Consider the following 14,068-nt stretch of genomic DNA (forward strand, 5'->3'; position numbering starts at 1 on the left):
AGAGAGAGAGAGAGAGAGAGAGAGAGAGAGAGAGAGACAAAATTGAATTCAAAACAGGAGTACACATTTTCTAAATTTGGTAAGTGCCAATGCACGAAACTCTCAGTTGTTGAGTCACTCTGTAACTTCTGACATGTGTGTGTGTTGTGTTTGACCACCACCTCACTTGACAGCTGGTGTTGGTTTGTTTGTCCCAATAACTTAGCAATACAGCAAAAGTGACTGACAGAATAAGTACTAGACTTTTAAGAAATAAGTACTGGGATTGATTTGTTTGACTAAACTCTTCAAAATGGTTCCCCAGCCTGGCTGCAGTCCAGCAACTAAAATAAGTAGAAAATAATACTGACCATCACTAGGGTATTTTTTAAGGCTTAGATAAGAAAAAGAGATTATACCCTTAACATTCACAGCTCTCTATGACTAGTGAGATCAAAATTAGTGTTCAGTGTGAACCTTTGTAAGTTGGTGCTGGTAGCTGGCAGGTAAAATGTTAGCAGGGAGACACTTTGGAAAGGAATGTTAAAGTATATTTTGGTTAGTGCAGGCATGGCAAAGCAGAGAAAAGATGCTGCTTTGGGTGAGGGGAAGAGGAGAGCCAAGTTTATCAGGTGGAGGTTGGATGTAAGTAGTTAATTCTGAGGAACCTTTGTAATATCAATAGAAGAGAGAGAGAGAGAGAGAGAGAGAGAGAGAGAGAGAGAGAGAGAGAGAGAGAGAGAGAGAGAGAGAGAGAGAGAGAGAAAGAGAGAGAGAGAGAGAGAGAGTACATTTGTGAGACAGAACCTGAAGTGTGTTGGTGAATGTGTTTTTGTTTAACAGCTAGATAGTTTTCTTTTAGATGTTTGTGTACCAGCCACATTATCCCAGATGTGGGGCTAATATCCTATTGTGGGGTCAATAATGTGTTTATGTAACAGCATCTGTCCCATTACAGATCTGGGTACTTCATTGTGGGTTTTGCTTGACCTTTGTAGAGGGTCAGCAAATGAACAGAGCTGAAGGAATATCTGGTTTTACCATGAAAAGTTAGACTTTGGTACAGGTTTATTCTAAGGTTATGAATATGAGATCTTCAAGAAAGATCACCAGAGATTCTTAGACTTAACGTTTGGAGTAACTTTAAGGGCCTTAATAGAGTGTAGTCCTGATTATCTTGGCTATCATCTAAACCGCCATTTTTCCCCCTGAAGTATTGAAGCATTGTCAATCTTCACAATAATCAACTGAGGGTGTTCCAAAAGCACTTCATTTTAAAATTTTGAGAGGCAATTTCTGATGTTATCTATAAAGTTATACATTTTCCCAGTCTTTCATGACTAGGCTGTAGCAAATTCTGATCTACTTTTGGGTAAAGCTTCATAAGGAATGGGCTCTTCCAGGTTAAATTTCCCTGGAGACATCTCATGAAAGTGTTACCAAAGTGATGTAATAGATTCTGCTCTGAGGTTACTGAAAGAATAATCTCAATTTATCACAATTAATCATAAATCTCCTACTGAGAATAACATAAGTGTTCAGCTGTTCAATGAACTGAGAAACCCATTCATTGAATTAGCATGCTAAACTGGATGAGTATTCCACAGCTATGTGTACCTTCAGTGTAATTCTAAATTGGAATCATTATCATCATTTAACATCCATTTTCCATGCTGGCATGGGTTGGATGGTTCAACAGGAGCTGGCTGCACTAAGCTCTGTTTGCTTTGGTATGGTTTCGACAACCAAATGCCTTCTTAATGCCAACCACTTTACAAAAAGTACTTGGTGCTTTTTACATGGCATAAGTGACAGCAATATCACCAAATAACTTGTAAGACAAGAACCCTCAACTGAAGGGGTGGAGTATTGATGGAGGTGGTTTTGTGCTATGATAGAGAGAAATAGGTCCCTTGCTGTAGAGGAGATACATGGTAACCCCAGTCTGAGGAAAGAGAGAAGGTGGTGAGGAAGACGTGTCAGGGTATACTCTCAAGGTACAGGGAGGTGAACATAAGTGCTACAGAGGTTTGGACAGGGTAAGTAGGCAGTGGAACATGTGAATTACTGGTACAGTCCAGCTAGAAGGCTTCTATGATTTCTTCTTTGGTTTCTGTCAACGTAATTTCTCACATGATACATGGATTGACTAGTGGCAAGGATAAGAAACATTTGCCCAATATATCACCTAGTGGGATTGAACCTGGAACCTCATGGTTGTGAAGCAAACTTCTTAACCATTCAGCCACCCCTGCAGCCATCATAATTAATAACTCATTAATCTGTCAATGTTAATTAATAATTGATAAAGAAACAATAACTGATTAGTCAGTAAATATTTTAACAATCATTCTTGTAACAGATTATGGATAAGAATGGTTCAAGAATAAATTACTGTTCCAGAAATATGGAAGGAAGTATTCGCTGCTAATTCCAAATGAGTGCAGACAAGATTGTATAGTTAGGAGGTTCACTTTGTAAGAACAAGGTTTCAGGTTCAAACCCACCAAGTGGTACCTTGAGTAAGCAAGTTGTTTGTTGTAGCCTCTAATTGTCTAAATCCTTGAGATTGAAATTTGGCAGACAGAGACTGCATAGAAGACCATTGGCAGAACTCTTCTGTTTTTGGAGTAATAGATTTATTATCTCTTAACCATTTTGTTACCATATTTCTGCTTTTTTTTTCAATTAATTTTGAAAATAATGAAGAATTTAGTAAAATGATTTTGTCAGTATTAAGCTGATGTTTGGAACATAAATTAAGATGAAAGTTTGAGAGAAAGTATTAATTTAGATCACTTTAAACTTGAAGTTTATTGCAGACTGAGGCGTGGCAAGTCTCAGGCAAGTTGGTATTAAAAACGTTAATCAAAACCCCACCATATGGCCTTGGGTGCTTTTAGCAGAGTCCATTCTATTGTAAGCATTCATGCCAAGTTTCAGTACAGAGAATAACCTACCCACTTCTTTCCACCCACATCAAAAACCCTGAAAAAAGAAGGTCATTAATGTGACCCTTCTTCCTTTAAGTCACTTATAAAATAAAAAAACATACATTACAAATAATACTTCCCTTGCAGTCATGCCTGACTTCATTTGTGAAGAATAAAAGGTTGTTCGTGTAGAGTTGCAGAAATCAAATAATTGTTGAAAGAAAATGAAATAAAATTGAAGCATAAGAAAAAAAAGTTATTCACAATTACAAAGAGTGTTGAAAAACCAAACAAGATATAAGCAGATATTTTATGAAGTAATAGAATACAAAAGAAAAAACACCTATTTGGAGGTGAAGCAGTTTAGTTTTATAATTTTCACTTGTAGTTTTTAAGGTGTCTGTTCCATCAGTTTTATTAACTAAAGTTTGTGGTTAACAAATAGTTATGTAATAATAGCAGGCTGTCTGGCAGTATCACAGCAATGTATGGTGAACTATGTAAACAATAAATATGGATAAAGAAAATGTCATACAGCAATGTATGGTGAGCTGTGCAGACAATAAAAATAGAAAAGGAACATTGCCACAGTAATGAATTGTGAGCTCTGAAAACTAGAATGGCCAGAGAGCAATGTCATACAACAATGTATGGTGAGCCAAGTCGCTAATAAACACGAGTAGTGGAGTAATGCCAGAGAGCAAGTAAGGTGAGCTACACAGACATAAACAGGGATAAGGAACAATGTCACACAACAATGTATGGTGAACCATTTAACCCATAACAAGAACAAGAGGTAATGTTACACAGTAATGTATGGTGAGCTATATAGACAATGATGAACAGGCAACAATGTCATGCAGTAATGTATGGTGAGTTACATAGGCAATAAACAGGGATAAGGAGAATGTATGGTGAGTTATGTACACAAATATGCATAATGGCTTCTGTGAGTTACATCTATTTATGGAAAATTTAGTATGAAGAGTTTTGAACAATAACTTTGTTTGGAAAGGAGTTTTAAAGTTCACCTAGATTTTCATAGGAGCCATGACAAAGGCAATTTAGTATTCATAATCTTGATAATGGACAATTTATAGGAAAATAAAGGCGTGGTCAAGAAGACTTGGGTGTGTGGAAGTGTATGGGTGGGGAGATAGACAGAATAAAAGGTTGTTCGTGTAGAGTTGCAGAAATCAAATAATTGTTGAAAGAAAATGAAATAAAATTGAAGGCAGAATAGCTTAAAGTATTAAAATCATAGCCGAGACAGCTTAGATAAAAGTAAAAGAGGAAAAAGTGACCTTGATCAGTATTATAAAATTGGAGTAAATACTTAAATACTCTGAAGGTATTTCATTTAGTGGGTGTATAGTGAGAGGAACATTCCATACAAACTATTTACATTTCAATCATTCACAATACACTGAAGTAATTAGCTATATATTCAGTCCACCTCCAGATATAATGAAGAACAAAAGTATGTCTTTTGAAGAAGTAAATAAGTTTAGTTACTATGGCAGTGTATTTTAGTATTTGAGGGATAGGACCAAGTGGCAACATAATAATTAGTAGGGCAGGAACAATATGGAGATGGAGCTTAAATAATTTCTAATTATGTTACATCAAGGCACAGGCATAGCTTGTGTGGTTGAGAAGCTTGCTTCCCAACCATGTGTTCTTAGGTTCAGTCCCACTGTTTGGTAATTTGGGCATGGGTCTTTAGCTATGGCCCCAGGCCAACCCAAACTTAATGAGTGGATTTGGTAGGTGGACAAAGATATAAAAGGTGAGGGATCAAAGGCATGAAAGGTGAGAGGTCAAAGGTATGGAGAAGGTGGAGAGAAATGTATGAAGAACGAAAGAGCAAACTTATGGAAGTTGAGAGGACAAATGTATGAAAGGTGACGAGTCAAAGGTATGAAGGGTGAGGGATTAAATGTATGACAGGTCAAGAGTCAAAGGTTTAGAGAAGATGAAGGCCAAAGTTATAAAGAATGAGGGTTCAACAGTATCAGGTATGAAGGATTAAAAGTATGAAGTGAGAGGAGGGGATTAAGGTACTGGACAAATCTCACATTCAAACTACAACACCAGAATTGTATTTTCATACAGGCAGTTACTCTTTTTCACTCAAATTTGCAGGTCTTGAGCTTAACCCTACCATGCCATGTTCCTGGTAGAGTGGAAATAGCATAGAGGCAATCCCATTAAAACAGTACAAAAGATTAAATACTAAAAATAGACAATCAATTGTGTTACAACTTTGCAGTCAAGTGTGTTCATGACTCATTGTTTATGGCATCCCCCATGGCTGTTGTTTACTTTTGTTGTTAATGGGAAAAAAGAAGATTTTATTGCAATGAAACAAGTGTGTGATAAAACCAGCACTTTGTCTCATAAATGAGCAAGACCTAGTCTCTTTACAGTCAAGGAAATTACTGATGATATTTATTCTTCAGACCAAAGAGTTTACCCTTATGCAGACAAAGAGTGATTTGAACAAACCAGTAAAAGTGATGAGGAAAGTAGTAATTCAGGTGAACATATACAATAGTTGAGAGATGATAGGCCTATTACTGCTATTCTCCTGAATTTTCTTTGTGATCCTGTCCGTTAGTCTGCCTGCAATCATTACTTTTGAGTTGTGTATGCAAGAGTTTTTTTTTTTTTTTCTCGCTCAGGAGCCCTAGTGGAAGGTAAAGTTAGAAACAAAGGCCGAGATCTGAGAGGGTTGACCCCATTTCTCAGAGCAGAAAGCAAATTTGAGAGAAACCTCCCTTTGGATTGGTTATTAATTGAACCCAGGTAACTTTCCCAATGACCTGATAACAGAAGTCATATAGATTTAAGAATCTTGTCCAGAAACATAATGAAACATCTTCAATGGACATAAATTCATAGGCTATAATTCGTAAATTAATCAAGGCATGAGGAGAAGGGGCCATGAACATTGCAGCTAGATTGGTGAAATTGACGTGTCTCATGTTTTGTATAGATATTTTGGGGTTAGGGTGTGTCAGTGGGGACAGAACCAAGAATCTATATCAAACGAGCTAGAATGATGGGCTTACTACTCAAAGATGCAATAGAAATACAAATAATAAAGAGAAACAGAATCAGTTCACAGTTCAAGAGTAAACAAAATACAGCAGGAATACAGATTATAATAAATCTGATGGGTTAGCTATAAAATCAGAGAATTACAACACCACCATTCTAAACCAGCCAGGCAACCATCCAACCTACCTATCTACCTGCCTGCCTACCTTGATATCTACCTGTTTAAAACATCAAACCACTTAGCTATGTACTTCTTTGTAGTTGCCTTATAACTAAGATGCCATCAACGGTGCCTCCTCTTAGAACAAAACTAAACTAGATCTCACCAAGGCTAATTTTCTTCCTAATCAATTGTGTTGTAAGTTTTTCTGTAACTTTCATGACCTGGCCTGGCAATTTTACACCTCTGTAATCACCACTCCCTAGCCTATCACCTTTGCCCTTGTAGCAGTTGATTGTGATACTGTTGCACTTGCCAGTAATTATGACAACTTCCTGTTCTACTTGATTGACCATGCAAGTTATCAGAACATTCCCTACTTCACGAGATAATCTAAGGGGTTCAATGACTATCTCCAGTGGACTAGCTAGCTTTCTGGCTTACATCTTCTTAGCTTGTGGCCACACTGCTATCATCAAGAATGGCTGGTCTTGTGTTGGGCCTACTCGGGATACACTCTCAATCTTTCCCTAAAGCATTTTCTTCATTGAACATCACCTTACAGTACTACTTCCATGTCTCTTTCATTTTGTCATCAGTAATGGCAAGTGGACCATTATTATTCTGCACTCACTTCTCTCCAATGATGTTTCTATCACCGCCTTGCAATCCAGAACACCACTGGTATCCATTACACCCCACTGACACCCTACTTTACTTCCTCTTACCCCAGATCACCACTCTCTTATCTTACTTCATCTGTCCTCATAACTACCCATCACTCATGCTCTCTCTTTGCAGCTAAACTTTACACTATTTAGCTACCTCCTCCACTCCCTTGGCCACATTTCTACAACTATCCACTATATACTTTCTCTCTTATCAGAAGGCAGCTGCCAATATTGTTTCTCTCCCATTACCCTCTGTCATTACTTTCCTCTACTACTTCATTGACCATTCTTTCTTTCTCCATCCTACCTCCCCATCATTCTCTCCCACTCTAGTTCATCCTCTGCTCATGTGTGTGTGTGTTGAGTTATAATTTTTGAGCTTCTTTTACAAGAATTTTGATCTGAAAATTGTATTAAAATCAATATTGCTGCATATTGAAAGGGTCACATTATTAACCCTTTAGCATTTAAACCAGCCATATCTGGCCAAAATATTATCCGTGTTTTTATCTTCAAACTGGCCAGCTCCAACATGTCATATTTACCCTAAAATATTATTGTAAAAATAAACAATCACATGACCAATGCCAGTGTTACACAACTGGTACCTGTGCCAGTAGCATGTAAAAAGCACCATTTGAACATTGGTCTTCATGGAGGCAGTGACAAGTGATATACTGTGCTTGAGAAGACCTGTCAAGCCAAGTGAGATTGTAGTCATGGCTGATGCTGGTGTTACATAACTAACACCCATGTTGGTGGCACTTGGAGTGGTTGGCATTAGGAAGGGCATCCAGCTGTAGAAACCAAGCCAAATCAGATTGGAATCTGGTGCCGCTCCCCAGCTAATCAGTTTTCAGTTAAGTCATCCAACCCATGCCAACATAGAACATGGATGTTAAATGATGATGATGATGTCATTGATATCTCAAAGCTACAAGATAATGCATGATTAACTGAAAACAATGTGAATGAATAAGCATTACATTTGACAGAAGTATCTGAATGCTAAAGAGTTAAAAATCTACCAACACACTCACCAGTTATTGTTTGACTATATTTCTTTTTACTTCTTTTCTCTCACCAGAAATTATTTTTGTTACATCACATCTATGGTCTGGTTGGTGATCAAATAATAGTATCAAGGGAAGATTTGTGGTCTTTCCTAAGTCCATACAATATAGGCATGCTGTCTTTGTTAGTTGCCTGAACATTGTTTCCAGTACATTTTCTTGGTTGGAGGATGTCAACATGACATTCTTATATAAGCATTAAGGAGCTTTTTTATCCTTTTGTTGTTCCTTCACTCATGTCACTAATATGTAGATCTACCAATTGAACATAGTTTAGCAAACCATCTGCAAACATTCTCACAGACTTATCCATCAGAGAAGAATGCTAATTTTCTAGTTTTAAAACACTGCTTCAGTTTTCCTAAACCATTTCCGACTCCAGTATCAATTTAATCAGTATCCGTCCATTAATATTTCCAGTTGTCTTAAAATTTGTCTTAGTTTCTTTTTAGCCAGTGTAAAATGTTGCTTCTGTTTCCTTATTTGAATATAATGGAATACAGACATGCTTATTAAATGGTTGGATGTATGCATTTCATATCATGATTTATCAGAGGGACCGGAGAAGGAGTTTTCATGGTTATTAGTATTGCTGTCATCTGTGTTAATCATGGGATTAGAGTTAAGATCAGCATTGTTGTTACCAATGTTTCATATTCCTGGTGGAGTTGTCGTTATGCCTGTTATTTATGAATTTTCATCCAATTTATGCGAAAGCCTGCCATACACAAGGTGATCAAAAATATTAAGATGTCTATTTAAAATTGAAAAACTTTCACTCAAATTAGATGGCAATTACCACGTTTCAGGTTCAGTTCAACTGTAGGACACCTTGGGCAAGTGTCTTCTACTACAGGCCTGATAGACGGAAACTGCAAGAAGCCTGTCATATGTGTTATTTCTTTACTACCCACAGGGGGCTACACACAGAGGGGACAAACAAGGACAGACAAACGGATTAAGTCGATTATACCGACCCCAGTGCGTAACTGGTACTTATTTAATCGACCCAGAAAGGATGAAAGGCAAAGTCGACCTCAGCGGAATTTGAACTCAGAACGTAGCGGCAGACGAAATACCGCTAAGCATTTCGCCCGGCGTGCTAACGTTTCTGCCAGCTCGCCGCCTGTCATATGTGTGTATATATGTATATGTGTGTGCAATGGTCTTTGTGTCCATCTACCTCACTAACTGCTTGACAACTGATGTTGGTTTATGTCTCTGACTTAGCAATTCAGGATAAGGAGATCAATAGGATAAGTACTAAATCTTAAAAAAAAAAAAGGATACTGGTGTCAATTTGCTTGACTAAAACCCTTCAAGGCAGTACTCCAGCATGGCTGCCGTCAGATGATTGAAACAAGTAAAAGGTAATGCAAAAATGGAGAGGAACCACAGAAACATTGACATAGAAAATGTTAATAGCAAGAATATTGAAGATGAATTCCCTCCATAGTAATAATTGTATCTTGGTTGGAACCAAACCCAGATATACACAGGTATGAGATGGCGCATAGTCATGAGAGACCAAAATAATCAATCAAAAAAAAAAAAAAATTAATGTCGGTAACAGTGTTGGGCTGTTTACATCCCTGTGACCTAGTGGTGCACCAAAAGAGACCAGTAGAGTAAGTACCAGATTTAAAAAATAAGTACTGGGAGTAATTTGTTCAACTAAACCAAGGGTGGGGAAACCCCTGCCCGCAGGCTCAATTGCACCCGTGAGCCCATTTTATTGTGCCTGCACAAAATATAGTCAATTTTTCAATTATAAAATTCATGCAATACTCGTATGAATCTTTGTGACATAGGTCGCGTTTCCACTACGACTTAAAACGGTTAGACTCGAACAGAAAATTGTCCGGCAATTGCCATTTGAATGGAAATCTTGTTTTTACTATAAAATGCATATTGCTAGGTTTGTACCACCCCCTTGAGACACAACTACACTCTAGCTGAAAAATACAGAATACCTCTTAAGTAATATAAACATCCTAAATTCAGTGGTGGCATTACTGAAGATGTTACATGTTAACTTAATGGTTTAAACTTATCTTTATTAATGTATGTCGAATTATACATAGATATATACAAGATTTACACAGTTATGAGAGTTAGAACTTGTGATCCACCTGTGGACCTTCTTTTTTTTTTTTTGGAAATTTTTGCCCACCGCACTAAAAAGTTTCTCCACCCTTGAAATAAACCCTTGAAGGCAGCACCTCAGCATGGCTGCAGTTGAGTGAGTGAAACAAGTAAAAGATAAGACACACACACACACACACATATATATAGATATATCGTGGCACACCGTCGGTTACAACGACGAAGGTTCCAGTTGATCTGGTCAACGGAACAGACTGCTTGTGAAATCAACGTGCAAGTGGCTGAGCACTCCACAGACACATGTAACCTTAATGTAGTTCTCAGTGAGATTCAGTGTGACACAGAGTGTAACAAAGATGGCCCTTCGAAATACAGGTACAACAGAAACAGGAAGAAAGAGTGAGAGAAAGTTGTGGTGAAAGAGTACAGCAGGGTTCTCCACCACCACCTGCCAGAGCATTGTGGAGCTTTAGGTGTTTTTGCTCAATAAACGCTCACAATGCCTGGTCTGGGAATCGAAACCATGATCCTACGACCGCAAGTCCACTGCCCTAACAACTGGGCCATTGCGCTTCCACAATATATATATATATATATATATATATACACACACACACACATACACACACTCAGAGCATAGACTGCAAAGGAAGTAATCGCTAGAGAGATTAAAGATAAGGTTAATAACCCAGAAAATGAAAAGCTAGTCAAGTCAGAATCTCTTGAAAGAGAATTAATAAAGTTAAATGTCTTCTCCACAGAAGATAGTTCTTACGAATTACTATTTATAGTTAGTATATCATGAAGTTAGTTGGTTAAAATGGTTGACATTGTTTACTCACAAGGTTTTCACATTCTTTTCCCTTTCCCCAAATATATTTAATTAAACCAGTGGTTCCCAACCATTTTTTGCCTATGGACCCCTTTGATTCCAGAGGGAGCAGGTAATTTCATAGCTATTCGATGATTAAAAACTCCCTTTATATTTATATTAAAAACTCCCTCAATATTTATATCAAAAACTCCCTTAATATTTATATTAAAATCTCCTTTATATTTATATTAAAAACTCCCTTTATAACTTATTAAAATTTCCAGAAAAAAATAAATGTTACAAGGGGTTATATGATGTGGTTGACCAGAATTCTACTGCTGGTTTTTGTTAGTTTGAGAAGTGTTGATCTTGAATTCATACTTGCTTTAAATGGCTGACATTGTATATTCACAAGGTTTCCACATTCTGTCCCCTTTCCCCAAATATATCTCATTAAACTAGTGGTTTTCAACCATTTTTTGCTTACGGACCCCTTTGATCCCGCAGGGAGCAAGTAATTTCATACCTATTCAATGATTAAAAACTCCCTTTATATTTTTATGATTAAGAATTGTATTTAAAAAATGTGTATGGTAGAAATATAATCAGTTTATTGCACATAAATCTTAACATAATCTTGTGGACCCCCAAGGGCCGTATGGACCCTGGTTTGAGAAACACTGTATTAAACTGTAACAGTGGAAGATGGATGTGATTTATTGGGTATTGTGTGAGGCATCCAGAGTTTCCCTGCTATCCAGATAATCACCTGGGAACTGATCCATGAGAAAAGGAACTGTAGGTAACCACCTGAAACCTCAAAACCTTGTTTGAAGACAGTGATGTACCAACTTCGATGATGAACTTTGGGGTACTGTTGATAGTGGAAAAGAATATATGGTACATGTCATTGTGCTTGATATAAATACAAGTGTTAGTCAACAGATAATAACAATGATGACAACAATGAGGATGATGATGATAATGACAATGTCGATAACGATGATGATGATTAAAATAATGGGGATGATAATGATGATGATGATGGCAATGATGGTGGTCGTCATGATTTATTTTACCAATTTACAGTGTGCTGATGGTGTAAGTGTAGATAGCTGTTGAATAAGAAGGAAAATAACTCAAACAAACTTATAAACGATGTTCAAAAATCAATAAAGATTTATTAAAGATAATGTAAACCACTTCACAGTGAAACAGAACTGAAAAAAATACACATCCAAAGATCTGGAGAGAAACAGCAGATATTTTTGCCAAAGATGTTCTACAAGTGAATCCAAAGACCCAGTTTTCAGCTAAGGGACAGTGATGATGATGAAAGTTATATACAGCACTGTAGTGAATGGTAAATTTAATTTCTTCATCATCATCATTTTATTATACTCGCAAGGAACAATGATAATGAAGAACTTAAATTGATGACGGTTTTAAACAATGATGTTAATTAGAAGATACTTAAATTGGGTTGGATGGGTCACATCACTTGTTGTTATCTACATCTTGCATTTACAGCAACAGAGAAAATAAACCACAAGCAATGAAGAAGTTTCTCCATATGGAAGGACCAAATGTCTCTTTTGCTCTCTCTCTCTCTCTCTCATAGGTCTTAACATTACTTCACTTCTTGAAAGCACACAGTAATGTGGTTTGCAGATCTCATCCATATATTCCATTTTTGGTATGATATCTATGGCTGGATGCTCTTCCTATAGGCAACCACTTAACAGAGTCTACAGAGTGCTTCTTATTACAAAACTAGTTCTAAAGAGGTTAACTGCAACAAAACTAAAGAGCCATCTCAAACCCTGTATCAATTTTTATCCAAAATCATTCCTCCCCAAGACAAGTTGCTTATGCCTCGACTCATAGTTATCTCATCTTCTCACTTGTTTGGTATAGTCATTACAATTGGATGCCATTGTCTGGAGTTAATTCCTTGCTAGGATGAAGGGCTACATTCATTGTCTTTGGAGCTCTCAGTAGCAGGTAATATGGTTATTATCTTCACTATGTAGGTAAAGTGAAGCACGTTACAGTAGTACTGTTGTGGCTGGGTACGAGGCTGTCTCTAATGTGTGTAAAGATGGTAAAGACATGTAGTTGGCATTACAACTTATCGTCCTAGACTAATGACAGCAGAGCAGATAACTGTCAGGCTCTATGGGCTAGGATAGCATTTCATACCCACCTAAGGATTCACTAAAGAGAAGAATGGACTGGTAAGATCTGGATATTATAGAATAGTGATGATCAAGTAAGATCTGGTGGTGGTTTGTATCAATGAAATTTAATCCATAGGCATTAATCAGAAAAAATTGTCAGTGAGCATGAAACCACATGGCTGGGAAGTAAACTTCTTAATCATACAGGCGCAGGAGTGGCTGTGTGCTAAGTAGCTTGCTTACCAACCACATGGCTCCGGGTTCAGTCCCACTGCGTGGCATCTTGGGCAAGTGTCTTCTACTATAGCCTCAGGCTGACCAAAGCCTTGTGAGTGGATTTGGTAGACTGAAACTGAAAGAAGCCTGTCGTACATATGTGTGTGTGAACGCCAGCGTCACCAATTTTGTAAGTAGTTATCTCAACTTTATATTTTCTGACGCTACTCTATCTCTTTCTCTATCATTTTCCCCCCTCTTGTTCTTCCTCTGTTTACTACTACGTATCTCTCTTTACCCCTCTCGTTCTTCTTCTGTTACTGCTACGTATCTCTTTCCCACCCCCTCGTACTTCCTCTCTTCCTCTTTTCCTCTCGTTGCTCACCTATTCTTCTACTTCCTCCCTTTGTTTCTCCCTCTACCACTCTCTCTCTCCCCCCACCTTACACCGGCATGGTCACATGCTTCCGGTCAATAATCCTTTTCTTCCTTGGCTATCGCGAACTTACTTCGTCCCCTCTTTCAAGTTCCTGCCTCACAGCGTTCATATACACATAATTTTTCCCGTCTGGCCGTATAGCCTTTTCCGTTTGTTTTCCTGTCTTGTTTTTTTGTCCGCCACTACATTCCTCCATAGCACAGGTTCAATTTGTGTATACAAATTTAATTTGCGGTCCATGGGAAGAGCCGTTTTAACGATGCGTCCTACCCAGCTCTTCGAAACGCCGGTGTTAAAACGGGGGTAGCTGATGAAGGAGAATGTTCTCTATGTGGCTTGTGTGTTTTCTGTACTCTGATTATCATTATTTTCTTGTCTACGTTTTGTTTGCAATGTCCTGTACCCAGATATGCACCTATACATACAGGTGGATG

The 14,068-nt window shown here is 37.7% G+C and overlaps 1 protein-coding gene across 1 annotated transcript in view; it reads right to left on the reverse strand.

The window, feature by feature from the left end:
- The window catches only part of LOC106873908 (uncharacterized), a 324,095-nt gene that overhangs the window by 297,294 nt on the left and 12,733 nt on the right, over positions 1 to 14,068 (reverse strand). The window lies entirely within an intron of this gene.

The sequence above is a fragment of the Octopus bimaculoides genome, chromosome 3 (assembly GCF_001194135.2).
Source record: "Octopus bimaculoides isolate UCB-OBI-ISO-001 chromosome 3, ASM119413v2, whole genome shotgun sequence".
Classification (NCBI taxonomy): domain Eukaryota; kingdom Metazoa; phylum Mollusca; class Cephalopoda; order Octopoda; family Octopodidae; genus Octopus; species Octopus bimaculoides.